This window comes from Gymnoscopelus microlampas (genome assembly GCF_963454915.1).
Source record: "Gymnoscopelus microlampas genome assembly, chromosome: 10".
NCBI classification, from domain to species: Eukaryota; Metazoa; Chordata; class Actinopteri; order Myctophiformes; family Myctophidae; genus Gymnoscopelus; species Gymnoscopelus microlampas.
In genome coordinates this window covers 9,819,297-9,847,034 of record NC_139947.1, presented here as the reverse complement: position 1 = coordinate 9,847,034, position 27,738 = coordinate 9,819,297, and the positions used below count along the sequence as shown (strand labels likewise).

At 40.0% G+C, this 27,738-nt stretch overlaps 1 protein-coding gene across 1 annotated transcript in view; it reads right to left on the bottom strand.

Moving 5' to 3' along the window:
- LOC311053419 (E3 ubiquitin-protein ligase TRIM39-like) overlaps positions 1-27,738 on the bottom strand; it is a 479,738-nt gene that overhangs the window by 209,719 nt on the left and 242,281 nt on the right. The window lies entirely within an intron of this gene.

Here is a 27,738-nt window from a genome sequence, read left to right as displayed (position 1 = left end):
TAATTTTGGCAAGACTCAAGGGTCAAGAGACATGAACTCTATAGTGTCCCTATTCTGGGCTGGGTGAACATTTGACAAACAATAGCCGATGTGCAAGCTCACAACACTTTGTGTTGTAACGAGTCGTGAGCTTGGAGATGTAGGCCTACATGGTGTAGAGGCGAAAAAGGAATTTAAAAAATCCCATTTGTATGGTGCAGTGGTGTTAACGAGGTCATTTTGTTATTAAGGACCTATTTTCATATAATTGGTCCTCACTAACGCTGAGGATAATATGGTACCATTTTTGTCTACTCTACTACTGTGTCTCAGAGGAGGTCTGTGGACAGTTCAGAAACATGCCTACCAGTGACATCATCGATGGGGAATCCAAGCTAATAGAAACTGCAGGCTTTCTAGTCCTGGAAAGTTTGCATGCCATAATAAAAGCCATTATCTTCCAAGATTAACTGTGCACAGACACACACACACACACAAACGGCCTTCCAACCTGATGGAGATAAAATGAAGAGTGATGGCTCCCTATAGGTACAAGTACAGTGCACACACGCACGCACGCGCACACGCGCGCGCACACACACACACACACACACACACACACACACACACACACACACACACACACACACACACACACACACACACACACACACACACACACACACACACACACACACACACACACACACACACACACACACACACACACACACACACACACACACACACACACACACACACACACACAGCTAAGGGTGAGTGCATTCACTCAATCACTGTGAGAATATGTTTTGGTACATAGGAAGGCGCTCTCTCAACAGCCCCCCCCCCCCCCCCCCCCATCTACATTCTCATGAAACTGCAGAGTAGCATCGAAAAAGCTTCACACAGACAGCCCGCCGCTGTGGAGCGTTGTTAGCATGACAGCTCTGCTCTCTGTATTGTTAAATCGTCTCTGTCGGGTGGAAATCTCATATGTTACTGTTACTTTTCAGGATTCAAATTCAAAGATAGCAAAAGTAGCAATTCCGCAAGCTCAAAACACATATTTGATGCTTTTGTGTGATGCTGTAGTATGATCAAGTAGGGCGTTAATTTACAAAAAAAAATCAAAAAGTTAGCATAGGGAGATAAGAGGTTTCTGCCCGACAGCGACAAAATGGTGTTATTGCTACTTTTACTCAAGTAAAAAATAAAAACAGAGTACTTCTTCCACCAGCAGTGCATACGGAGAGGAACACAGCTTCTGGAAGTGGAGTGGGGGGCCGGGTTAGAGGAGGGTCTGACGTTACTGCTGATTAGACGGATTAAACCGCACTATTTATATATTTATACTTCATCGTATTGAGGCGTCGCGCACCGGAAAATAGCAGACCTACAAGCTCACGAGGCGTCGCAGCGCGGCGCCTTGTGAGCTTGTAGGTCTGCTATTTTCCGGCACGACCGACACTCGCACGACTGGGCATAGATTAGGCAATACTCACTAGCTACTGTACGCCCCGGGCAAGGGAGGCAGTTAAGTCATTTAGACCGGGAAAGAATCTGTGCCATTTTTAGATGTCTTTGGCTATTCAAAAATAGCAGATATACAATACATAGCGCGGCACTCGAGCTTGTAGATCTGCTATTTGTTTTTTTTGCAAATCTTGAATATATATATATTTTTAAAGAAAACATTCAAACTCAAATCTTTGCTTCAGGGGATTCTACAAATGTCTTCTGAATCCTAACAGTTTTCTGAAAAACGTATGTTGCTTTAATATCAGTGGTTCTCAAACCTTTTCCTGTCAAGGACGACCACAATTATATGTATTTGGCCGCCTACCCCATCTCAAAATATTTTGTTCCAGGGAGCCCACCCCCTAGAAGCAAAGATTTGAGTTACAAAATGTTCCCTTTAAAAATATATGTATACTCAAATATTTGCACAAATGGTGCCGCGCTATGAGTTTGTAGATCTGCTATTTTTGAATAGCCAAAGTATAAAATATGGATAAAGTGGTTACACAGATGCGTTCCCGGTTATAATGGGCTAAGCCTCTACTACTCTGAGTGGGCGGGGGGGCGTATTTTTTATTTTTTTCTTCAGCGAGACGCATCAATTCGGAGAGAGATATTTCACGGTGGTCAGCTTCCTCAATTGGACGCTTGTAATGTGTGGGGGGAAGCCATTTATTTTTGGCTGTACGCAGCCCGAGAGTACATGTAGCGATCGTGTGAAGAAATGACGCATAGTGTAGTGTAGTGTTCACTGTGTGTGTGTGTGTGTGTGTGTGTGTGTGTGTGTGTGTGTGTGTGTGTGTGTGTGTGTGTGTGTGTGTGTGTGTGTGTGTGTGTGTGTGTGTGTGTGTTCACAGGCATTGCGTGAACATGTATGCACACAGGTATACTGTAAGTGTCAAGGCTGTACAGACCTAAGCTTTTGAACATCAAGGACCATAGTAGTTGCAGGCGATGTAAATTCTAATGGAGTCCAGGCCATCTGCAGCGTGTTGGAAGAGATTACCACACCGCTGGCTTACATTAAAGCTGCACTGTAACTTTCCTCTCCTACCCCGGAGTGCTGACATTTTTAATAGAGGTTTTAAGAGAGCCTGCCTGCTTGCTCAGGAGATAAATTGAATCGTTGAATTCGTGTCAGATCCTGTGTCTAGGTGAGACATGACCTTTGACACAATGTCTCAGGGAGACAAGATACAACCACCCACATTGTATTAAAATACTCTACCATGCAGATTGGACAACATGTAAACGTATCATATTAAAACTGGCTTAAGGAAGGACGGATCTCTGATGTCACCGCCATGATCTGCCACTCAGGTGGAAGAGCGCATCGCCTCATGTCTGGCTGACATCTCACATCTCGCTGACATCTCACACCCCAGGGGTCCTTGAGGGAGTTCCAGGGGGTCCCCAGCTAAATGATGGAAAGTTAGGAATGGACCCTTATGGGTCTGTAACTCTGAGAGTGTACAAATGGGTCTGTGACTCTGAGAGTACACTCTCAGAGTTAAATTAACATAGATTTTACTATATAAATTGGGGGGTCAGAGATAGAAATGCCATTAAATCGGGGCCCGTAGCCTAATGCATGTCAAACTGGGGGTCCTTGAAATTAAAATGGTTGATAATCACTGCTATGGAGCCATAAAAATCTTCTCTTATGGGGGTCCCTGGCATATCTTTTCAAATGGGGGTCCGCGGGCTAATAAGTGTCAATTTGGGGGTCCTTGACAGAACCACTGCCATAGACCAGGGGTTCTCAACCTTTTCAGGCCGCGACCCCCAAAATAATGATATTATTTCCCGCGACCCCCCGCGTGCACGCGCGCGGTCCCGTTCGCGCGCGCGAAGGTTATTTAATTATAATAGGTTATTTGATAATTGTTTATTATCAAAACATTTTTGCAAAAAGTGGGTAAATTGAGTAAATTAACTGATAAAACATGAATTAATGATAACATAAAAAAATATTTTGTAAAAAAAAAAAAAAAAAAAATTTTTTTTTTTTTTTTTTTTTTCAAATTCACCAAAAAATCTGGCGACCCCCCCAAATTATTTGGCGACCCCCCTGGGGGTCGCGACCCCCAGGTTGAGAACCACTGCCATAGACAACGTCCTGGTGACTTCGGTCCCAACAGGTGTTGGAACCTAATTGGTGTTGTCCTGGACTGTCAGCTCCTATTCAAGGCACACATTGCAGCAGTCACTCGATCCTGAGGGTTTACACTCTATAACATTTGAAGGATCAGACCCTCCCTCGCCCAGGCGTCAGCCCAGCTCCTTATCCAGACATCAGTAATATCAAAACTTGACTACTGTAACTCACTCCTGGCGCCTCCCAGCATGTGCACTTAAGCCCCTCCAAATGATCCAGAATGCCGCAGCACGCTTGGTCTTCAACCAGACAACATTTTGACATGTCTCTCCCCTTCTCCGCCAACTCCATTGGCTCCCAGTTACTGCCCGCGCAGAGTACAAAACACTGGTGTCGGCCTACAAAGCAACCAAAGGTATGGCACCCCCATATCTTCAAAGCCAGATCCAACCCAACAACCCCTCCCGCTCACTCAGATCAGCTAACACAGAGAAGCTGTCAGAACCTTCCCTTAAATATCCGGGACAACGCTCCACACATCCCAGACACTTCTCCCTTCTGGCTCCCAAACTGTGGAACGAACTCCCAATCTTCCGCCGTAATCTGAAGACTCACCTCTTCAGATTCTCTGTCAGTGCTCCGTCTGCTTGGAATGAGCTTCAGAAGTTCATACAAATCAGTTAATTTCCTTCTTTTAGTCAATTCAAGGCAAGGGTTGCTAACACTGTTGCTATATTGTTTTAGTTTACCCGTTTTACATTTTTTTGTATTTTCTCTATTCCTGATTCATGCGTTTTAATTGTTGCTGTATATGAATGACTCCAACTGTTGAGTACTGTGTTCTGTATTGTTACCTCGGCCACATTGAAAATGAGGGCCTGCCCCTCAACTGTATTCCGAGTTTAAATAAAGGTTATGATGATAGTGTCGAAGTGTCCTTGAGCAAGATACTGAACGCGTAATTGCCCCTGTTGTGCACGTTGGTGCCTTGCCATTGATTCCTCCGCAGTCTGTGAGTGAATGTGTGAATGTAACGCACATTGTAAAGCACCTTGGATTCATCATTTATATTGATCATCCACCATTGTCCCCCCCCACCTTGTCCTTTCACTCTCGTACACGTCACCCTACAGTATGTGTTTGACAGCATTCACACACTTTTGTTCAAAACATAATGAATACGGTAGTAGCGATTCACACACCGGTGCGATGATACATAACAAGTCCCCAGACGTCACTTTGTGCATCACTCCCGTACTGTACGTATACATGGTCGTTTCACAGAGTGGGTGGGGTCAATTTACAATTCAGGCATTTAGCAGACGCTCTTAATCCAGAGCGATTTACAATAAGCAAGGTAAACACATACATCAAATGCATAGAGACAGTGTAGTGCCACAGTAATCTAAGGCACTGGTTCTCAAAGTGGGGTCTGGGGACCCCCAGGAGTCCTTGGGGGGGGGGTCCACAGCAAAGTGTTAATATAGCGTCACAATAATTTTAACCTTTTATACTTTGGCTATAAAAAAATAGCAGATATACAAGCTCATAGCACCGAGTGCCGCGCGCTATGAGCTTGTAGATCTGCTATTTTCGAAAAATCCTGAAAATGTGCGCAAATCTTTGAATATATATATTTTTAAGCGAACATTCATTTGTAACTCAAATCTTTGCTTCGGGGGGCCCTGGAACAAAATATTTGAAATGGGGTCTGCGGCCAAATAAATATCATTTTGGGGGTCCTTGACATGAAAAAGTTTGAGAACCACTGATCTAAGGATCATAGGCAAACCAAGAACCTACTGTAGCATCTAAACAGTATAGCCTAATATAAAAAATAAATAATCTGTACTAAAAAAACTATAGGATGTCAAGTCAACAAATGGACCTGGCAATGGCATCTGTCTAAATAACATGCTATATCTAAATTACATTTGAATCTTTGACTGCATGGTCGTCAAGGCTAGGGCAAGTCGTCACAGGGATGGATAAAGAGGTCCGCTCTCATTGGCTAAGTGTATTGTAGGACCAATCGATTGATATAAGCCAGCCAGCGATTGTCAACGCACCTTATGGAAACCTTATCTCCATATTATAACTTTGTGTTTTTTCATATATTAACACCCTACTTGATCATACTACAGTGTCACACAAAAACATCAAAAGCAGCAGCTCTGCAAGCTCAAAACGCTATGCAAAATGCTGCGTGAAGTGATGCGTTTTGAGCTTGTAGATCTGCTACTTTTGCCGTTTTTGAAAAGTAACAGTTTTGGACGTTTTCACCCGACGATAGTGTATCTGCTGGTCTTATGCTATGTGTACTGTATATATGTGTATACAGTAGATATCTATGCTGATTTAATGTTAGATTTTTTTCTCCATGCTCTCCCTTTTCCTGACCCCCCCCCCCCTCATTTCTCTTATTCTCCCTGTCTGAAAAAAAAATAATAATAATAATAATAATAATAATAAATGAGAGAAAGAGAAAAAAAGGATTACAGCAGCTTACAGCAAACACATATTCCACCCCCTTCTTCACACCTGCGTAGACCAGTGATGTGACTGTAAAGTTGATTCTGATTCATTTTTTTTTAGATGTGTGGACCACTAGTATATTTCGAACATCCCTCATGGACCACCCCACCCCAGGACACCCACAACAATATATATCGTTGCTGTCGGGTTGAAACATCTTATATCAATATTCAAACTTTTTGTGTTTTCTTCGTAATAATTCCCTACTTAACCATACTACAGCTTCGCACAAAAGCATCAAAAGTATCAGATCCACAAGCACCAAAAGGCGTGCTGTCGAGTGGAAACCTCATATGTCCAAAAAACAAAAGTTGCAGGATTTAAATTAAAAAATAGCCGATCTACGAGTTCAAAATGCTTCACGATGCAACGCGTTTTGAGCTTGTACTGTAGATCGGCCATTTTTGCAACTTCTTTTTTAACACTGTAGTATGATCAAGTATAGGACATTAATTTAAGAAAAAAACATGATTGACGTTTCGATCTATCGATCTTCCTCAGAGTCATCATAACTCTGAGGAAGATCGAAAAGTCAGTCAATCTATATTGTACTAGCACACAAGACAAAAACAAAACAAAACTAGAAAAAGTGCTCCTCGGAGCACAGGTCTCCGCCAGGTCAGGAGGTTATTGTGGCCTCCTAGTGGCGCTATAATAGGCCAATGTGAAACATTTGGGGCAGAGGTTCTGCTGTGGCATCCAGGGGGTGTGTGTGCACATTTCACTGCAAGCAAGCCTATGGTGCCGGAGATTAGCTGTACACAGACAAAACATACAGAATGTGTACAGCGGGGGGGGGGACAGGCCTTTCGGCCTGGCGGAGTCAAAAATAGCAGATGTAAAAGCTGGCGGCACGGCACAAAGCTTCTAAATCTGCTATTTTTGATTACCTAAGTATAAATGGATAAAGTGGTTGAAATGTGGGTGTGATGCTTTATTAAGAAATGTTACTGCGGGACCCCCTGAAACCTCCCCGCTTTTGAGACCCAATGTATTAGTGCATTAGTTATGCATGTACTGTATGTACTGTATTGAGACTCGAGGGACATGGATCGATGTCTCCTACTGTATATGGAGGATTAACTTTTGAAGTGCATAGTATGAGGCCTGGACTCCATGAATTATTAATCATATATGTCATTAATGCACTGCCTCTAAGCATATTCATGTCACGGATCTGAAAAGATTTTGTGTCAGGAAACGCCATGATGAGAGAACATTTTTTAAGATTTGTCCATGTTTTTTCTAATAGCATGCATAGACCAGCTCTTTTGGGGAAAAACTGAGGCTTTAGAGCACAGTAGGCCTACTCATTCACTGCCAGGATGACTTTTATGACTTTTTTTCCAAAAGCCCTCACTGCCACGGACGATTTTGACGATTTATTTTGTGGGTGTTTCGACTAGATGGCGCTCTTCGCTAACACATGAGTGACCATTTCATCCCCAGATGCACACAGAACCAGGAGATCCCAAGATGTACTGCTCCATTCACTTCCTGGTTAAAGGTTTCATGACGTTCAGTTTTACCACACATTAAAAGTCTTTGTCATGGTCCTTCAAACGTGTATAAAAAGTTTTAACAAAAAAATCCACTCCATTGATCCATGGCAGGTGTTTTTCTCTCACTTTTCTAAAGCCTTTTCAACGGCAATGAAAAAAGAGTGTGGGCGGGATTAATTGGCTGTGACTTCACTGCCCAAAGGGCCAAACTCAGATTACAGCCTAATTATTCAGAAAACCCCAGACCACAGAAAATCCACTGTATGTTCAAAGTTCAGATTTTTTTAGATAAAACCGCAAAAAAAACGTAAAAAAGTGAAAATGAATGTCATAGAACCTTTAAAGTATTTCTGTATCGCCTCCTGTGTTTTACTATGTATTTTTGACGAGACATGCTATTTTCAACGGCCTATAACAAGCGAACGGTGGGTCGTGTTGACAATTGTTTTTTTCTTTTGCGGAAGCACAGTGAAACCCCCTGTGATTAGCAACAATCAGGGGAGCGATCATGCTGGAGATAAATATTCTGTGACTACTTGAAAAGGTAAGAAATCGCAAAATCGCTGGCAGTGGGTGATTTATTTATTTATATCTGGCAGTGAATGAGTTAATAAGAATATAATTCACTATGTCTCTGAAACAGTGTTCAAAGGGAGTTAAATATGTTATTTAAAACTGCAGATATTATTAGAAGCCAAGTAGTTATTTTGGTTTATGTTTACAGTTAGCTGTTGGATTGTTTGTGCCTAAGAGTGCATGAATAAATCCACTAGTGAGCTTTATTAACTTAATTTAACTCTAGAGTTCAATATATACAAATTATTTGGTAATGTTTAGTAAGATGCGAGAGCCATGATAGTACTTTTCAAGGGTTTTAGCTCGGCACAATCTTCTGGTATAATATGACAGTGTCATTCTTGTTTTCTCTCTTTTTAGATTTGTACTGCTGTTGTTTGTGGGTGGTATGGCGAGACGGATGCCGGAGGTCACAGCTAGGGTGACCTTTTGCGACACCATCCCAACTGGTCTGTGTCGTGAACACATGTGTTTCTCTCCCCTGAGTCTAGTACAGTGGTGGACAAAGTACTCACATTTTGTATACTTATAGGGATGTTTCACTTTCAAACATGTTTGGGGTAATTTTAACAACTTTTGTGAAAATGGTGTTTGAAGTTACAATGGGTTCTTCTAATCTAAATACTGAATCAAGCAACTTAGAAACTGTCTGGGGTGTTCACAAAAACCTGAGTAGACGTTAAAATGACCCCAAACATTTTTAATTCATGTTTGATTCATTCATTGATTCATTCATTGATGCATTCATTCATTCATTCATGAATGAAAGCATGAATGAATGTCTTTATTGCAGACTCATGGTCCATAGAAAAACATCAAGGCTAGAGGGAGTATCAAGCGCAGCTCTTCACAGGGCTACTTATACTGACAATGATGCTATTCACAGATTCATCCAAGCAACACATGAATAAACTAGAAAAAGTGCTCCTCGGAGCACAGGTCTCCGCCACGGCACGGCACGGCAATCAGACACTGCATTCATGATTTGAGGCATTTTGTTCAAAAAAAATGTTTTGCTAAATTAGACCTGCTGGTGGCGCTATAACAGGCCAATGTTAAAAGGTAGCATTTGTTCCTCAACATAATGTGAATGTGTGCGCAAAGTTTGACCGCAATCGGGCGCTGCATTCATGATTTGCGGAATTTTGTTCTAAACGGGCCACTCCTGCAAACTTTAGATGTGAATCTTGGCCAATCGGGATGGAATGTGAAAAATGCAGGGCAAAGTTTTTTCCTTGACCTCTAGGGAGTGCGCATACAAAGTTTTACACAGATTGGTGCAGTTATAGGTAAAAACACGAATCGGCCTGTTATAGCGCCACCATGAGGCTGATTAGAAAAATCTCAAGTGGAATTTCTTCCTCGGCATAGTGGGAATGTACGTGCAAAGTTTCACGGAAATTGCATGCTGTGTTCATAATTTGAGGAATTTTGTTCAAAACGGAGCAGTCCTGCAAACATTGGAAGGCATTTTTAGCCAATCAGGATGGAACATGAAAAATCTGAAAGACCCGTTTTGTTTAATGACTATAGAGATACTGTGTACTGATTTGCGTGATGTTTGGACAAAATATGTAGGAGTACTGTGAAAAATGGTGGCGCTATAACAGGGCATATGAAAAAATTGGCACAGAGGTTCTGAATTGGCATCCAGGGAGTGTGTGTGCAGAGTTTCGCTGCGATCAAGCCAATGGTGCGGGAGATTAGCTGTCCACAGACGGACGGACGGACGGACGGACAGGGGGTAAAACATACTCTCTCGCCATGCCTTTCGGCCTGGCGGAGACAAAAAAAAAGGTATAGATTGATAGATCGATCTATCACGATCGATAGAGACTTTATACTTTATTTACCCGAAGGGAAATTCAGCTATTCCATAACTCATACAGGTAAAGGGCACAGGTTAAAACTGAGAGACAAATATATTTCGAATAAGCATGAAAAGCATTAAAAAGATGTCACAGGGAATAATAATAATCCTTTGTTATTCCACAAAGACCCATAAATAACTAAAACTATTAATCCAGTTCTAATAGGCCTAGCGGCTGGTCAGGGAGTGAAAGAGCCTAACTGCTGTAGGGACCAAAGTGATCTTAAACCGTTCATTCTTGCAGGGCATCGAACGGAACAGATCTTTTTTTTTCAACGCGTCACAGCGCGACGCGTTGTGAGCTTGTAGATTGACTATTTTTGGAGCGGGGCACTGCACTCAACTAAGTATAATCAAGCCTTTAATGGAGATAAAGCGTTCATGGATTTCTACACAGAGGCAGCAATTCTTTCAACAAAAAATGCTGCATTCAAGTTTAAGAGTTTGGAAAAGGCAATTCTATTGAATGCGGCTTTCGGTTACAGCATGGAAAGGAGGGTATTTGCATTTCTATCACCATAGCAAATGCTGCATTCATGGTCTGAAGATGGCACTTTTTACAGATGGGTAAAAGTGCATGGGCTGAAGCCCCCTTTAATGTCTATGTGTGCACGTGCCTCCTCTTCCACCCTGGATTTGAACCCGGTTTCCTGTTCAAGTGCTGACATTTTTACAATCGGGCTAATAGAGCCTATGCCTGCTTGCTCAGGGGATAAATCGAATCTCGACCACCAGGTCAAAATGTGTGTCAGATCCTGTGAGACATGACCTTTGACACAATCTAAATGTCTCACTAGAAGAGCAGGGAGACAAAATACAACCACCCCATGTATAAGTTATATTGTATTAACATACTCTACCATACAGATTGGACAAAATTACATTTTATTCATCAAAAAAGATACATAGTGCCGCTTTAAGTACACATTTGAGGTACCTTTACTTTACTTGAGAATTTCCATTTGTTTTAATACGTTAAACTTCTAGTCCTCCACATCTCAGAGGCAAATATTATACTTTTTATTCGACTACAATTGTTTGACAGCTGTAGTCACTATTTAGTTATATACTAGTTAGTTAGAAGATTTGGATTATGAATACAAAACACATACATTAACAACTTGAGCCCTATGCGCATCGCACCGTAAGGTCTTGTGAATGAATGAATGGATTTTATAGCAGACTCATGGTCCATATAAAAACATCTCCTAAGGCTAGAGGCTTAGGAGGTTACAGGGTTACTTATACTGACAATGATGCTATTCACAGACTCATCCAAGCAACACAAAAAGTTGATTAAAATAAAACACTTTTGTACTTTTACTTTGGGACTGAAGTCTCAAGTCAGCTTATACAGGACTTTTACTTGTACAAGTATTTCTACACTCTGATTTCTGCTTAGAAATCTGAGTACTTCTTCCACCACTGACTATGTTTTCCCTGTCAAAGCGATGCCCATAAAAGTGAAAAAGTAATATGGTATTGATACAGGGCCTATGGAGGAGGGGGATAGAAGACATACGTCTCTCATCTCTGCCCTAGCCGTGGCCTATTCACAACACATTGGGGATTGAATCTATTTAGCCTCAATGACACAGTTGAGCCTGAGTGATTATACCTTCTGGGATACGCATGAGAGCACCCGGCTCAAAACATTCCAGTCAAATCCCTTTAATTCCCCCCAGATCGCTTTGCTCGCCAAACCGATCATGGGGGTCAATATAGTTGCTGTCGGGCAGAAACCTCTTATCTCCATATTAAACTTTTTGTGTTTTTGTAAATTAACGGCCCTAGTTTGAGCTTGTCGATCAGCTACTTTTGCCGTTTTTGAATAGGCTCTATGCGCAGCAGCCATATACAGTGATGTTGCTAGGTTTTCAATGTAATGGGTCCTGGGATGCAAGGGTGGTCTTTTAGATGGGTCCCAGGGACATTTTATGGGTCCCCAATTACACGTCCCCCCCCCCTATCGTTTTCTTTGATCTCCAATCTCCATATCTTCTATGCGTGTGTGACTGTGTACATTATATCCTGATGCAGTGGATCTCAACCTTTTCAGGCAGCGACCCCCCAAAATAATCATATTTTAACTGGGGACCCCCCACCCTGAGGAATTAGGAGTTGAGGCACTTAATTTAGTTTGATTCAGTTCCACAGATACATATTGTGAAAATAGCAGATCTAGATCAGTGCGACCCGTTCCTGCTTTTCAAGACCGATACCGATATATATACATATATGAAAAAATCATAAATATATTTTTTCAAATGTATATGATTCTGTAGTATTAGCACACCTTATGGTAAGAAATACTAGTAGTGGGCAACAGGTGGATTTAACATACCTTTGACCAATAGAATACATTTAATCATAGAACCTTTTAATCATTATTATTTTATATTGTATTATTTATGAATGTAGAATTTATTTTTACTATTTATTGTGTAGACTGAAAACACTGGCTTACAGTGGAAGTATTGGCAAATAAAGAAATAGGAATTCAAGAAATAATGAAGACAAATACTGACAATGCCTATGAACATTGGCTTGCAGTTATTGCACATAGTCAACATGCAATAATACTATTAGGCTTGTCATTGAGAAAGGAAAATAAAGTTGTCTTTTTGAGGAGAAGTGGAACCTTATAAGTCACTTTAAGTTTAGCATGAGGGAGAGGGTCTACCCTCTTCAGGGAATTAATTGTTATGATAGCTCTAAGCTACAGAAAACATCCAGTTGCCTATTAAACATACACAAGACACAGACGACAACCGGTTACTTACAGCTGCCATTAATTAGTGCTTTTGTTTGCCTTTGTGGTCAAATCAGGGTCAAATGCATAGGATCAACGAGCCATCGTTAACCTGCTAATGTTACACAGCTGATTGGCAACATGCGTTAATCCACCACATTATCTCCAAGCAAGTGGGAGAACACTCTAAAATCGGGGGTTTTACTTTGGCTGGTCAATTTAAGATGACAACAGCAACAAAGATTAGTAGTAGACCTGTATGTATGATGATCAGTTATTATTCCAGACAGTGGTCTATCCAAGACGTTTTAACACGTTTAAGAGCAGGTCCTCATGCCGTCTCTCTCTCCCTGCGTTTTAACAGCGGGCAATACTGGGCGACGTCGCCCAAAAATATAATGAAAGTCTATGAGAGCCGGCGATCGGGCGATGCCGGGCGATGCCGGGCGACATCGTCCAAAAGATGGATTTTCTTTATCTTTTTGGGCGATGTCGCCCGGCATCGCCCAGAGTTGCCCGCTGTTAAAACGTACCGTCTCTCTCTCTGTGTGTGTAGCGTAGACTAACAGCGAGGGGCTGTACTGCCGTTTAACCGAGTTATACTTCTCCAGTACAACGGTGTCTAACCGGAGAGTTATACTTCTCCACCAACGGTGCCTAACCGAGACAGTCCATGTAGATCACAGCTGACAAATATTATATATTATCGGAGCTAATCGGAGCTGCGTCCCATGGACGCACTAGAGTTGTCATGAATGCGTCCTTTCGCAATATGGTGCGTCAGCGACGCAGGACGCAGGCCTACGAGCATCTCTGCATATAGTAAAGAAATTGGGCCTCTTCTTACTTCCTTCACAGGTGTTACCAATGATACTAATGAAGGCTCTGTTCCATTCTGGTCAGGGTGCTGATATTGTGCATATTGGCTCATTAGAAACACTCCATTTTGGTTCCCAAATGGCCCCTAAAAGGTCCTTACACACCGGGCGACACCGGCGAAAATAGCGAATATACGCAAAATTCGGACTCGTTCCGAATAATTAAAAGACGCTTTTTGCTTCGCTTTTTCGCTTTTTCGCTCCATGTACGGAGCCATTGACTTTATAAGGTTTTTTTAAAAAACGCATTATTCGCACGAAAAAATCGCCCCGGTGTGTAACAACCTTTATGGTGGGTGTGTAACTCTGAGAGTGTACAAATGGAACCAAATGGACCCGTAAGGGTCCATTTGGTTCAATTTGTACACTCTCAGAGTTATGGGGGTCCTTGAAAATAAGACAACCACTATGCCACACTAAATGGAACAGAGCCTTAATTAGTGTCATTGGAAACACCTGTGAAGGAAGTAAGGAAGGGGCCCAATTCATTCCCAATACAGCTGCTGTGCATAAAGCCTATTGGAATCCTGAAAAGTAACAGTTTCATGCTCAAACAATGTCATACAATATCATGATGGGGCTGGATGTGAAAATCCATGTCTGTGCGCGTCTCTTCGCGTCGCGTTTCGAGCTTGCGGATATGCTACTGTGTGACGCTGTAGTATGATCAAGTATAGGGCATGAATCTATGAAAAAACACCAAAAGTTTAAATATTGGAGATAAGAGGTTTCTGCCCGCCAGCAATGCTATATATTTTTGCATACGTTCAAAAAGTCACAGATTACAGTGTGTGTTGTGTGTGTGTGTGTGTGTGTGTGTGTGTGTGTGTGTGTGTGTGTGTGTGTGTGTGTGTGTGTGTGTGTGTGTGTGTGTGTGTGTGTGTGTGTGTGTGTGTGTTGATACTATACTATGGAATGGGGGAAAGGATAATACCTATATATGGCTTGATGACATAATCAGCTTATCTACTTAAACCCATATGTTGACCCCCAGGACTCTATTATAGACCAGCTCAGAACGTTTGGATGTTTGTAAACAAACGGGCAGTGGTGGAAAAAGTACAAAAATCTTGTACTTAAGTAAAAGTATCAATACTGCAATGTACTGTAGAAACACTCTGTTAAAAGTCCTGTAATAAAAATGTACTTGAGTAAAAGTAGAAAAGTATAGGCATTAAAATATACTTAAAGTACCAAAAGTAAAAACACTCATTATACAGAATGTCCCGTTTCACAAGTTATCATATGTCTACATTTAAAAAAATATATACTTATTTCTAAAATAGCCAAAGCCTAGGGCTGACGTGGTTAATGTATGTTTTGTAATAATAATCCAAATCTACAAACTAACTAGTATCTAAAGTTTTCAAATAATGGTAGTGGAGTAAAAAGTACAATATTTGTCTGTGATACAGTATACTCTGGTAAAGTAAAAGTACCTGAAAATTGTACTTAAGTGCACTGTCCAACAAAGCCAAAGTTACTTGAGTAGGCTACATATACTTAGTTACTTTCCACCACTGCAAAGCGATACTTTTAGTTGAGTAAAACATGAGAACTTCTTCCATCACTGGCCCCATACAGTATGTGTGCAACTTATTTATTTTTTGGTATGATTTTTCTCATGCCAGACACCTGAAAAGTGTTTGTGACAAATTTTGGAGCGCCGGTGTGTACTATACATTCCAGATGTTAGGTTTGCGTCATCCACCGTCGGTCTGCCCACCCTTGAGGCAATTTTTATACAGCATATGGATTACGGATTATGTATTAAATTGATTAGTTCCCGCTTCCCCCCTATCGCTCATGCTGTTCTGGCTTGATGCAGCTTGCCAGTACTCTGGCCCGCAGTGGAAGGGTCATAGTTTCACATCGTCACCACTCTAAAATAATGGCCTATGTCATACAAGATTTTCAGAAACAGAAAAAACTTAAACAAAACCAACTATATGATATTTCTTAACCAGTTCACCCAAAAACTTTATAGCTATGTATGACTATTGACATACAAATAACGCTGTATGTCAGTAGTTATGCAATATACAGTATGTTACATAACTGACAGACAGCATTATTTGTATGTCAATAGTCATACTGTATATAAGAGAATTAAAGTACTCAGGCCAATAGGCTCTATGCACAGCAGCCATATTGGACAGAAATTGGGCCCCTTCCTTGCTTCCTTCACAGGTGTTACCAATGACACTAATGAAGGCTCTGTTCCATTTAGTGTAGCACAGTGGTTCTCAAACCTTTTAATTTCAAGGACCCCCATAACTCTGAGAGTGTACAAATGGAACCAAATGGTTCCATTTGTACACTCTCAGAGTTACACCCTCTCAAGGAACCATGAGGGTCCCTGGACCACACTTTGAGACCCACTAGCACTTCTAGTGAGCCAACATGCACAATATCAGCACCCTGACTCTGTTTGACCAGAATGGAACAGAGCCTTCATTAGAATCATTGGTAACACCTGTGAAGGAGGTCAGAAGAGGCCCAATTTTTCTCCAAAATGGCTACTGTGCATAGAGCCTATTGTTTTTTCCTACAGCAAGTCATTGTCTTTGTGACTTATAGGCTATAAAATGGCCTCGGTCACACTCTTGAGATATAGGCAATTATACTACTGGGGTGGGAACAGCATGATCCTTTTCAGTAAGGATATAGGCGATTTTACCAGAGGTGGCCAGCAGGGGTGGAAAAAGTCCTCAAATGTTTTACTTAATTAAAGGTGTCAATACTGCAATGTATAAGACTTCAACATTTACTTGAGTGAAAGTACAAAATGTATTGGTATGAAAATGTACTTAAAGTATCAAAAGCAAAATACTGAAATGTTTTACGACGCGACACGTTGTGAGCTTGTAGATCTGCTATTTTCAAATATCCTAGGTATAAAATAAGCTTAAGTGGCTTAAGTGGTTAATGTATGTTTTATAATGTAATCATTTACGCCCATTTATCTGCAAAGTAACTAAAGTTTTCAAATAATTGTAGTGTTGTAAAAGTACAATATTTGTCTCTGAGATGTAGTGGAGTAGAAGTAAAAGTATAGACGATTGGAAATACTCCAGTAAAGTAAAAGTACCTCAAAATTGTACTTAAGTACAGTACTTGAGTAAATGTACTTAGTTACTTTACACCACTGGTGGCCATTGTAATGAAGAGCTGATTTAGGCAAAAATATAATTTTCCTCAAAAAATGACGTAGGCCATTATTTTAGGAAGGTGACGACATGGAAAAACTACTTGCAAAGGTTGTAGTGCTCTGACCAGTGTTGATTTTTATAGCAATTTTTGATGTAGTTTTACTCATAGTCTACAACACATCGTGAGCTTGTAGATCTGCTATTTTCAAATAGCCAATGCAACCAGATCTGCAATCTTATCTGAATGAAAGCAGTTTGTTTAAATGAGTGAATGATTAAGCACCTAACTTTTAACCTTGCAAATATGTTAGATTTGAATTGCTTGTCATTGTCACTTGGAAAAAAAATATGCGTGCATGTCCATGATGTATGCCTTTATAAAATATTTTGGGAATGGGATTATTTATTGGTGAGTACTTTTTGGAGTGGATGCAGGTGTCCAGATCCCTGTCAGACGGTCAGACAACGCTGCTCCGCATGTCTAAGACGGAAGTAGCCAAAGTCTACAAGGTCCTCAGAGACCGGACGTGAGATCTGAGCGGGCCGCACACTGAAGTCAACGTCACAATAGATTGATGAATGCCGGAAATTGCAGTGATCTCGCCGTACAGCCATTTTTTTGTCTGCACCACTTTGATAAATGGCCACTATACTTTCCCCATGCCTATAAAGTACAAGTTCCCTGTCCTTTCTCCTTCCGATTTATTACTTTTATTTATCATCATGTGAGATACAATGTGGTAACACATTATCTGGAGTCCTTTGGTGTCTTTGTCCCTGTGAAAGACAGTGATGCACAATTTATTGTAATTACCGTTTTCCTTCATGTGCACCCAATTACAATAAAACATAATAATGGGGAATTATCTCATCCGTTCATTTTCCAGAGGTACTGTATGTTATTCACACCAGGCTACTGTTGGTGGAAAGTACTCAGTAACATAAGTACATTTACTCAAGTTACTGTACTTAAGTACAATTTTGTGGTATTTTATCTTTCTGGAGTATATCCAATTTTCAGTAATTTTACTTCTACTCCACTACATCTCAAAAAGGCAAATATTGTACTTTTACGCCGCTATAATTATTTTAATTTAACATTTTAGTTACAAGTTACTTTAGAGATTTTGATTATTATTACAAAACCACTTCAGACCTATATACCTTTTTTAATTAATTAATACATAACTAATAATAATTTGAAAATAGTGTTGTGAGCTTTTAGATCTGCTATTTTCCAAGGATTTTTATATATTGTATACATGCAACTTGTGAAATTATTATTAGTACTTTTTGTCGAATATTTTGATGCTAATACTTTTGCACTTTTACTCAAGTAAATTTTGAATACCGGACTTGCACTTGTAACAGACTATTTCTCCATTTCTACAATAGGGTATTGATACATTTTACTTAAGTAAAACATGTGAGTAGCCTACTTCTTCTATCACTGCTGTGTGCACACAACATTCTAGCAACTATTTCAGCAAAATCAGCACACCAGTTTTATTTCCATTGATCAGATTAGCAGCATTAAAATGTTCCATCCCCTGATTTTATGTTCCATAAACTAATCTATAAAGTGATGTAAACATATTGATCACATCACAGCACACCACTACACCATGATCCAGAGCATATTGGAAGGGAAATTCGTTAGCTGTCGGGCAGAAACCTTGTATCTTCATATTTCCAACTTTTTAGTTTTTTTTGTCATACATCATACAATAATTTCATACAAAAGTATTGAAAAGAGCAGATCTACAAGCTGATTTTTCACTATTTTACAGTTTTTGAAGAAACTGTTTTGGACATACAAGGTTCCCACCTTGCACGTCGCTGACAAATTGATATCTGTCCATGACACCGTTTGATTTTGCCCGCCGGTTGTACATTCCAGTGTTGCGATGTCTGCTTATTATAAGCGACTTTGGGCTTGTTTTTCTGTAAAGTAGCTTGTAAATGTTGGTAGTTGCAGGTTGCGTTTTTTTAGGTAGGCTTGTTTCTAAATTGTATTTGCTTATTTGGGCTTGTTTCCTAAATGTTGTTTAAGCCAGTGGTTCTCAAACATTTTCATGTCAAGGACCCCCAAATTAATATGTATTAGTCCCATATTTTGTGCCAGAGACCCCCAGGATTTGCGTGGATTTGAAAATACCCCGCCCAAAAATTAAGATTTTTCTTTGAAAATAGTAGATCTACAAGCTCGCATCGCAATGTGTTGTGAGACTGTAGATTGGCTATTTTCAAATAGTAAAGGGAACGGGCAACACGGGACGGGAATAACCCCACATTTGCAAGACCACTTTGGTAGAGGTTTGGGTTGTGTTGTTACCTTGCCATCATGATGTAACTCCAAAGGTGGACAAGAAATAAAAAATAATTTCTCCATTCACTAGAAATTGCTAATTTAAAATATGGTCCTCATTTAGTAAATGAGGCTCCTTTAAACCCGTAACTAATATATATATATATATATATATATATATATATATATATATATATATATATATATATATATATATATATATATATATATATATGTGTCAGACCTTTTTTATAATATTAAAATTGGTAATATATTATCTCTGTGACAGAAGTGGAAGAAGTCTGTGACAGAAGTGTCTGTGACAGAAGTGGAAGAAGTACTCAGATTTGTTTTACTTAAAGGAGCATTTCACCCCTGGAAGAAACTGCAATCACTCAATGGTAATAGTATTTGTATTAGATAACAGTAGCACAATTTAAAATTTGCACCCTATGGCCAGAAAAATAATGAAATCTGTGTGTTTGACTACGGTTTGACTGGACTGCTGCATTACTACAATGACCATAATGCTTTGGTTTACTGCCCCTCCCTGTGGCAGGGGAGGTTCTATGTGGGTGTGATCTCCAAGAACAACATTCAAACAGCAAGGCATAGTGTTGCCATGTCTGCTTATTATAAGCGGCTTCTTTCTAAAATGTAGTTGGTATTTGGGCTTGTTTCCAAATGTTTTGATTGTTGTTTAAACCAGTGGTTCTCAAACATGTTCATGAATTTTTCCACAGTCCCCCATCTGAAATTATAATTTGTGCCAGGGAGCCCCTAACAAATATGTGTCAAAAATATTCCACATTTTGCACTTTTTCCCCCTCAAGATTTTTTGGTAAATAGCAGATCTACAAGCTCACAATGGGTCGCGAAGCGTTGTGAGCTTGTAGATCGGCAATTTTCAAATATATAATATCCCATGTCTAGGTGGGGTGCTCTTGGCCTAGTTATCCTCTTTTGGGTTTGTTTTCATAGACCTGGTTGCTTATTTCTCTCACAATATCTGGCAACACTGGCTGAAGAACGTGAACCTAGCACATGTTCATCTAGTTACATATATGTCCAAGGATTCGTTAGTGATGTCATATCACTGACAAATCCTTGCTATCTTCATGCAGTTCTACTTCCGTGTCGCATAGTAGTGACATCACTGTCGAATCCTTGGTATTTTTATCCTAGCCTTTCGCGACGGTTTGTTTACCAGCGCTGCCTGTCCATGCTGTCTTTTTTTTTCACGCTTGCGCTTATGAAACACTACACAGGATTATTATTTCATGTCAACATTCAAGTACAACTATCAGAAGATAACTCAGGTAAAGTAAAGTCTCACTCTGCAACGGGGGTTGCCCGCTGAGCGCAGCTGCCAGCTAATGGGAGTGACTGGCCGTGTGGGGACACCCCATTGGGGCGGTCTTTGGAGCTGGTCTGTGTGAGACGCGACGAGACAACATGTAGTGCGGAAAAGGAATGACACAACTTCTCGTGACGTAAATAACGTCACGAGAAGTTCGAAGATTACTAGATATCTAAAAACACAGATTATACACAAAAATAATAATAATTGAGTCCTAAACTTCATTACCATTGGGTCAGTTTCTTCCAGGGGTGAAATGTCCCTTTAAAGGTAGACTAGGTAACTTTGAGCCTAAATTTAAAAAAAAAATATATATATTTATTTTGTATTTTTTCCCTCTATCAGCCCCTATATAATTATGCTGGTGTGTTTTACCCAGAAAGACACATCCCTCTGGCAGTATTTTGGTTTTGCTCCACTGTTTATGTTTATATTGACATTCATCCCTTGCAGGGACTGAATGGAGAGGGGAGGGGAGGCCGGCGCTCTACCCGAGGCCGTTTCTAAACATTTTCAAAATCCTAAAAAAAAAAAAAAATGTTCACGATTTTTCAAAAATAGCAGATCTACAAGCTCCTAGCGCGGCACTCGGTGCCGCGCTATGCTTGTATATCTGCTATTTTTGAATAGCCTAAAGTGACAGAGATGCGTTCCAGGTCTTAATGGGTTAATTTATCGCTTTGAACTTCAAAGGGGTTGTGCACTGAGTTGATTGATTGGGCCATAAAAGTGTCAAACTCCTTAGTGCTCTCTCTAATCAATGAATACATCAAAGACAGCAATCACTTTGATACCCGTCAGAGAGGGGAGAGGGGGAGTGTGTACACACACAGATCTGAAAATCTACCTAGTCTGCCTTTAAAGCTGCAATATTTATACATTTTTTACCATTGAGCTAATAGAGCCTACCTGCTTGCTCAGGGGATGAATTGAATCTTGACCATCAGGTGAAAATTCATGTCAGATCCTGTGTCTATTGACAAATCCACAGAGCGCTCCCCATGGCGCAATCATGTAACTGTGTCAGAATGCACACCGCAGCAGGAGTCTGACACCGCAGCGCTCTGTGGATTCGTCTTTAGGTGAGACATGACCTTTGACACAATCTAAAAGTCTCAATAGAAGAGCAGGGAGACAAAATACAACCACCCCAATTGTATAAGTTATATTGTACTAGACCATACCCGGTCGACGCATCCGTGGGGGGATATGCGCACATGATCTGGCAACCCGGGAGGCAGTTCGTCCCATAGCTGTGCAGCCCCGTAACTATGGCGACAGTGTTTGACACAAAAACGCTAATAAGAAGCTGAGATTTGATGAAATTGAAAAACGGGCTTCACAGTTGCGTTCAGATGGTAATGGTCAATGGCTGTGTGCAAAATCAGAGCAATTGGTCCAGCCAGTGAGGAGAACCGGGTATCTTCACTCACGTACTCACCACTACAGACAGAGGTTACTAGAATTATAGTAGGATTAAAAAAAACTCCATACCATAGAGATTACATGTTTTTCATTAAAAAAGTTAAATAGTGCCACAACCTGTGGGTTGTCTCCTGGCTGGGCTCATCCTTCGTCTCACCAGGTCCAGGACCTGAGCGCTGCGCCAGATCAGATGCACCGCCCAGATCCAAACATTTCCTTCTGGCGTGATGGTTCCTTGGGCCGTGGTGGTACTGCAGGCTCCACTAGCGGATTGATTGAATGGCCCTCCTAAAGGCCTCACCGTGGGTTTGTCGGGCTTCTTCCTCACGAAAGACACAGCCTGGGGCGCTAACCCATACTGCTCCCAGGATTAAAGTAGCAAAGTAAAATAACTCTTTCGAAAGATCTTTCGAAAAAAAAAAGCAGCCCTACAAGCTTGCAACAACGCATCGTAAGCTTGTAGCTTTCAAATGGCAGATGGATAAAATAGGCCTTAATTGCCGAATGTATATGTTTTGTAATAATAATCAAAATCTGAAAATTAAGTAGTAACTCTAGGGAAACAGAAGTATAACAAAAAAATGTAATACTCAAGTAAAGTAAAAGTACCTCAAAATAAATTCCACCACACCACTGTGATTCAGAGCGTAGGCTATTGGCAGGGAAATTGCATCCGTCCAGAGTTCGATTTTGCCCGCTGGGCGCGTCTGTCGATTCCATTCTGAGTTGTGTACATTTAATTGCGCACGCACGCACGCACGCGCGCGCGCGCGCGCGCGCACGCACGCACGCACGCACGCACGCACACACACACACACACACACACACACACACACACACACACACACACACACACACACACACACACACACACACACACACACACACACACACACACACACACGTCTCCGCAATTGACTTTTAATTTCCCTTCTTCCCATTATCTGTAGCCATTCAATTCCTTCTCTTTCCATCCATATCCAGCCCGCTCTTTTCCTTTCTCATTTCTTCTTTATGTTTTGGCTCACGTTAGTGAGTGTGAAAGAAATGAAAGTGAAATTGTTACTAAAAGGCAGGGTTCGACAGCAAAAGATAGAAGATCTAGAACTCAGCTGTATGTGTCACTACGGTGTTACTCACAATGAAAAGATTACTTTCATAAAACAAGCCACATCAATGCATTATGCAGGGGGTAATCAATGGGGAGCATGGTCATTATTGAGAAACCCAGACAGGTGATTAGACCCCGTAGCGGAGGGGTCTTTATCGTCAGATCAAGCTTTACTTATATAGCACATTTACAACAATCAAAATTGACCAAAGTGCTGTACATAGCAGGGATCAAGAGAACAGGCCTTATGCCACAACATAGTCACAGGACATGCAAAAATAAAACAGCTGAAATGAGTAATTTGCATTAACTGTGAGTTTGGACATCGTCCGCATAGCAATGGAAATCAATGTTATATTTAGAGGAAATAGGGCCACGTGTAAAAGAAAAAGAATAGGACCCAGAATTGAGCCTTGAGGAACTCCAGAGGCCGCAGGTGACGAGAAATCCCCTAGCTGAACAGAAAAGGTTCTGTCAGTGAGGTAGGACTGGAACCATGCCAGGAAAGGATGACAGGGCCGGAGAGGAGGGAGGAGTTGAGTTGGAGGACGCTGGGGCCTACTACGCCAAAAACATATTTATTTATACCTCGTTTAAATTAACCTACTAATGTATATCCTGCCTCTTGTCGTATAGGCACCACTTCATAGGTCACTGAAGAGACACCATTTTATTATGTAAAAAAGAAAAACTGTTTCACAGTTGTAAACATTTGATATTTAACAAGTACGTACAGTTACTTGCATTAGTGGAGTGCATGCGACATGGACTCAAATTCTAAATATTAATTGCCAATATTTGGAACTAGTTCATTATTAATTTGTTTCCAAATCCACTGCCTTTTAGATAGTTTTATGGGGGTTGTTTTGTTTTCCTCTGAGGAAGTCGCGGCCCGGATTGAGATGGTCCAGCTAGGAGCACCAGTCTGGGCCTCGGACAGTATGTTGCCCATGTGTGCAATATAGTCTACGCCAGCGGTTTCTGTCAAGGACCACCAAAATGGTATGTATTTGGTGGTAGACCCCTATCTGCAAAGGTTTTGTGCCAGGGCCCCCCTAGAAGAGAATATTTATGTTAAAAAATACTAAATTATTCATTCAGCATTTTCCAAATACTTAAGATTTTTAAAAATTGATAAAAAAAATAAACCACGGTAACAAATGTTGCTGGAAACCACCTGGAACCCCTCCAAGACCCCTGGGGGTCCCCAGACCTCACTTTGAGAACCACTGCACTATAGTCTACAATGGCACAAGATTTAGAAACTTGCGTCCAACCTGCTGTTACGTATGAAACAAAATACCACATTCACCCCACCATACCTGTGTGCTAACCTCAGAAGTGTCAAAGAGTGCTGTTCATTAATTTCTATTAATAATATTATACATTACTAAAGCTGACCATTAAGACATGACATCTCCCGCAAATTCGCCACGTCTTCAATCTTACAAAGACAGCTAGCATGGATTGAAGCAAAATAAAATCTCACAACTGAAAATGTTTGTTTGGCCAAGGCCATGAACAAAAAAAAATCATGAATAAAACTGATGCTGCTGCGCAAGATTTTTGTTCGTGAATTTCTGTTCATGATTGCTTCATTTGTAACTGTCCAACACCCCTGCATCTGAACCAAGTGGATGTGCGAATATTATATTTGAAAAGATGAATATGATTCTTAACATAATATTCCTACCGTACATACAGCCAACCAGTTGAAATAATCACAGAGTGGGGTTTTATGAAAAACGGGAGATAATGCTTCTGAATATGTGTTCTCGCATACGTGCGCAACGTGCTTCCATTGAAGACTTCTATGGAATCTAACCCATTAAGACCTGGAACGCATCTGTGTCATTTTAGATTTCTTTGGCTATTCAAAAATAGCAGATCTACAAGCTCATAGTGCCGCGCTATGAGCTTGTAGATCTGCTATTTTTGAATAATCTTGAACAAAAAGTTTTTTTGATTTTTTTCAAAAAACTGTTAGGATTTAGAAAACATTTTTAAGAATCGTCTCAGGTCTTAATGACTGAAAGATCGGCTATTTTCGGCAAAAAGTTTTGGTGTAGAAACAAATTTGCAACAAAAGTTTATACAAAATGTTCATCTCTTTCTCAGCTAAGGGGGTCCTTAGCCTGAAAAACGTTGAAACATATTTTAAAACGCACACCTGTGTCAGTTGCACATCTGCTCCTTTTCGGATGATGGCTACAGATTGGGATGAGCCCACCAAAGTCCATACAGTTAATTATTGAGATGAGCCCACCACAGTCCATATACAGGTAATTACTTAGATGAGCCCACCACAGTCCATGTACAGGTAATTACTTAGATGAGCCCACCACAGTCCATGTACAGGTAATTACTTAGATGAGCCCACCACAGTCCATATAGGTAATTACTTAAGATTAGCCCACCACAGTCCATGTAATTACTTAGATGAGCCCACCACAGTCCATATACAGGTAATTATTGAGATGAGCCCACGCCCATCACAGTCCATATGGTAGCCATTACATAATCTACCCTTCATGCAAGATTCACATTATCTGTCAAATCATAACAATTTGACACACTGCTAGACCTACACTGTAAAAAAAAAAAATGTAAAATTACAGGAAAATACTGGCAGCCGGGTTGCCATTTTAATTTAGTTAAAAATACAGAAAAACGTTGTAACTACTTTACAACACAATCCTGTAAAATCATTTTACAGCATAAAACTGTTTTAATTTACATTTTTAACCGGTAAATACAACAGTATTTTCTATTGAATTCGACCAATTATTAAGTAGCTTTTACATGCAGTTGTTGTAGATTTTACATTAAATCCCTTTCAAATAACATTTTTAAACTTTAAAAGCTGCATTATAAAATGTCTCAATTAACATTTCTTCCAGCTAATTTTAGACTTTATACTGGTAAATACAGTAACCTTTACATGCAGTTGTTGTAAATTTTACATTAAATCCCATTCAATTACAAATAACATGTTTTAACTGTAAAAGCTGCATTATAAAATGTCACAATTAACATTAATTCCCTGCAAAGAGTTAAAATTAACTTTTTAAAAAATATATAAAATGTGTCAATTAACAGTTTTTTCCAGCAGTTTTTAGATTTTAGAGTGGTAAATACAATAGCTTTATTCTGCAGAAATTGCATTATCAGGGTGTTTTTACACCAATTATTTTTTTCATATTTACATGTCGTTGTCGCTTATTGTACATCTAGTTCCATTCAATTCAATAACAGTGCTCAACTGTAAAAGTTGTATTAATGACAGTGAAAACAAATACTGAAAATACTGCAATAACTTTATTTTCAACTGCTATAAACATACATACATTTTATGTACTTAGAAATTGTGAAAAAAGTTATTTAATGTAGCCTACAATATAGGCTAGGAATAACATTCCTTACAAGGTCTTAGGTGCTATAAATTCTGATATTTATAGTGTATCAGTAACATGGGGTCTAACTGTCTCTCCAGCTAATTAAGCAAGACATTTTTTCCAAAAATATTTAGACTGCTTGTACTAAGACAAATAAAAAGTATATGAAAAATAAAGAAAAATCAATCAAAATAAACTACTTTCAATTCAATTTTTGCAAGTTGTATAAACAAATTGTATACATTTAAACCCTAGCATATACTTTTTTTGTACATCAAATCCAAAAACAAACAAAAAAAGACACGTCTCTGTGTGCACTGTGTACTGCATATTAAAGTTTACCAAAGGTTCCTTTCATTAATCCTGGCCGAGCTATGATGTATGAATGAAACAGCTGATGTCGTTCAGATAAAGTTTGGCAGATGTTCTTAAAGTTTTTCAAATGCCTGGCACATCTCTTAAAGTAACAGTGTTTACTTTCGAAGCGCATCGTCCATAATCTTATCAAGGGTCCAAATTTCAAGATTAATGCCGGATAGTGGCGCAGGTAATGGTGTTTTGGTTTTAGTTTATTCTTAGGAAACAAACTCTTTCTTGAATCCAAATATTCCTGGATTAGAATTTCAAGATAGGCTACCTCTGCTGACGAAATCTTTTGTGCACATATAAATTCAACGATATCTTTAAGCTGGAGAGTTAACTGCCAGACTTCATCATCTGGGTTTTTCACTTTGTCACCAATTAATACAGGCAACAACCGTTAAAAAAAAATCCAATTCTGGACGGCTTGACCTGAAAGCTTGGGTACCTTAGAGTTGACAACACAAGGCTTTTTCAAAGCATCTGACCCTTTGTATTGGAACTGCTTGATACGTCGGTTCAAATCTGAATAAGTAAGCCACTTCTTTTGCTTAATTAGATACTTCAAATGATAACACACCCTCAAACATGTCATGGCCTAAACAAGGTGGTAGACCTGGCTGTTGTAAGTTGTATAAACAACTTACAACAGTTTTGTACATCAAATCCAAAAACAAAAATAAACAAAAAAAGACACATCTCTGTGTGCACTGTGTACTGCACATTAAAGTTTACCAAAGGTTCCTGGAGTCAAGTTTCACGTAAGGGGGGGGGGGGGGGGGGTGGTGTTAGTCTTCTCCACTTTATCTGCATTGGTTGATGGATGACACCTGGGAAAATATAAGAAAAATTATATTAATAATGGGTGTGTATATTTAAGTACTGTGTGTGCGTGCTTGCATGTAGTCGGTGCAGA